The following is a 3,070-nucleotide window of genomic DNA, read 5'->3' as shown; positions in this document are numbered from 1 at the left end:
CTCCTGCAGAGAAGGCCTATCTCACTCCTTAACCCTGAGGTTACTCACCAGCTCACAGGGCCGCACAAACAACGTTACTGTCCTCCCATCTCCCCTTTCCTGCAAAGCTGCTGTATTTTCCCCATCCTATATAACGAGAGAGGAATATGCTAATGATCCGCTGCGCTGTGATGTCACGACCAATCTACAAGTGGTGGAGAACTACAGGAGGGCGGGGCAGCGAGCTACGAGCAGCGGGAGGGCTACCAGGGGCGGCGGGTGGTGGCCAGCTGAGGCAGGTGGCAGGGAGCTCCTCGCGCACGGATTCATGCGCAGGGCTGCTAGTTAATCAACATTAGAACTTAGTGACTTAAAACACATAGATTTGTATTGCATGTGACATTATTATACTTAAAATTGTTTTTCTTGAAATATTAATGTTTATTGCATGTAACATTATATTTAAAATCGTTTTTCTTTTAAAAATCAACAAAAACAAACAAAAAGCACATACATTTGTATTCTCGCAGTTTCCGGAGGCCAGGAGTCCCGGCTTAGCTGGGTCTCTCCTCGGTCAGCTTGCAGTCAGCATTTGGCTTCTCACCTGGGGACTCAGCTAGGCTCCCTGTGTGCTCATGGGAGAGGCACAGGCTGTGGTGCTGGAACGGAGGGCCAGCTCCTCGCAGGAAAGTTAGGTCCCGAGGCCCCACGGCTGCTGCTGGGGGCTCCTTGGGCGGCTCACCGCACATGGCTTCAGGCAGGAGCGTGCATCATGCAGAGCCTCGTGTTTGTCACAGCACGTCGCAGCCCGACCCATCACCTCTGCCTTATTCTGCAGGACGGGGCCGGCCTTGGAGCTGCCTACACTCCGGGGGATGGGCACTCAGAGGCGCGAATGCCAGGAGGTGGCATTTCTAGGGTGTCCTTGAGGGACTGTCTGCCACACTGGCTAAACTGGTAACATTTTCATAAAGTTCACTTTAAAAAGGTTTAACACCTATTATGTGCCAAATACTATGCCAGCAATTATGGCTAAAAAAATGTCTCTGCTTGAAGTAGCTCACAGTCCGCTGTGGAAGACAGATCATGGAACAGAACGTGGAAGGCGCTGTGAGGCCAGACACAGGGCGTGACCGGTGCCCAGGCCAGGCGGGCACAGCTTTTCCAAGGAGACGGAAGTGTTAAAGGTGGGAAGAAGCCCGGCCCCTGGGGGTGCAGTTGGCCCTGCAGAAGAAGGAATGGATGGAAGGAAGGTTTTGAGTGTGAGACAGGAGCCAAGGAACAGAATGCTGGGAGCTGAGGAGGAGACGGAAGGAGTCTCTACGGTTCTGGACAGGAGAGCTTTACAGACAGGATGAGGCGCCCTGTACGGAGCAGGATGGCGGCGAGCATCTAAATGAGCCAATCCCTTTACTCTGAATATCGCGCATATAACTAGACCCAGCCATGCTTTTTGCTAGTTTGGGTTTTTGTCTCCATGGATATCTCTTGAAGTAAGTGGCCAGCAGCTTGGATTTGACCTCGAGACTACTTGCTCGGTAGGATTTGCTGCAGTTACAGCCTTCAAACATCTACCCACACCTCCTGAGGACCATCCTCCCGGGAGAGAGCTCTCAGTTAATCCTTCAACCCGGGACTCAGTCACTCACCCGCACACGCCTCCTGAAGCGGCCTCAGGCGTCCCTGGAGGGAGGGGCAGGCCCTGGGAAAGTTGGGACCTGGATTTGAAATCAGACCTGGTTTGATCTCAGCACGGCCACGGCGAACAGTTCCCCGTGCGCCTGAGCCGCGTTCGAGCTTTCCACACCTCGCTGTCACCGTGCGGAATCAGGAGGCAGTCCGCCCCACCGTGTTGGTTTAAAAATTAAATAAGTCGGCACCTGTCGATCCAGAGCACATAATAAGAATTCCGTCAATGTCAGCTTCCTGTCTTTCCAACACCTGTTAGTCCAAGTGGCCATCTAAGGACTTCCCTTCAGGGCAGGGGCAGCCTTTTCTATCCTCATAGTCACAGCCCTTCATGCAGCATCTGGCAACAGTTGACACAATACAAGCTGTGTAAGGAACACACGAACACTGCCCAGTGTGGGGTTGAGAAAGCAGTGAGGTCATGTTTAGTAGCAAGTTTCCAGGGACACGTGTCACGGCACTTGACCTCACTGTGGTCTGGAAACGGCCACGGAGGACACGCGGGCAGTGGCTGGGCTCACACATCATGCTGTGTCTTCTTCCCAGCTGTGGGGCCTGGGCCCGCTCTGCACTCCCTCTCAGCCTCACTTTCTCACGTGTTCAGTGAGGGAAATGACGGACCTACCTTTCAGGTGAGGACTGAATGAGGGCATATATATATATATATGGCTAATATGCAAAGTGTCCCCTCGGGAGTGCGACTGGGAGACCAGGAGTTCTAGCGCTCGCTATGTGTGCTGACCACCAGGGGGCGGCATGGAGCCAAGGAAGGTCCTGGCCGGCAGCTGGCAGGCCCCAATGGGCCCTGATCACCGGCCAGGCCTAGGGACCCTACCCGTGCAGGAATTAGTTTATATTTAAAATGTTTAGTACAGTGCCTCCCTTCTCATCAACGCTCAGCACATGTTAGCTAATACATCACGTATACGTGCAGGTACATGTTAGCTAATACAACATGTATGCACAGGTACATGTTAGCTAATACATCATGTATACGTGCAGGTACATGTTAGCTAATACATCACGTATGCGCAGGTACATGTTAGCTAATACATCACATATGCACAGGTACATGTTAGCTAATACATCATGTGTACGCGCAGGTACATGTTAGCTAATGCATCATGTGTACGCGCAGGTACATGTTAGCTAATACATCATGTGTATGCGCAGGTACATGTTAGCTAATACATCACATATACGCACAGGCACATGTTAGCTAATACATCACATATACGCGCAGGTACATGTTAGCTAATACATCATGTGTATGCGCAGGTACATGTTAGCTAATGCATCACATATGCGCGCAGGTACATGTTAGCTAATGCATCACATATGCGCAGGTACATGTTAGCTAATACATCATGCATGCACAGGTACATGTTAGCTACATCACATA

Source organism: Myotis brandtii, unplaced genomic scaffold (genome assembly GCF_000412655.1).
Source record: "Myotis brandtii unplaced genomic scaffold, ASM41265v1 scaffold1089, whole genome shotgun sequence".
NCBI classification, from domain to species: domain Eukaryota; kingdom Metazoa; phylum Chordata; class Mammalia; order Chiroptera; family Vespertilionidae; genus Myotis; species Myotis brandtii.
Note: the sequence above shows the minus strand (reverse complement) of the source record.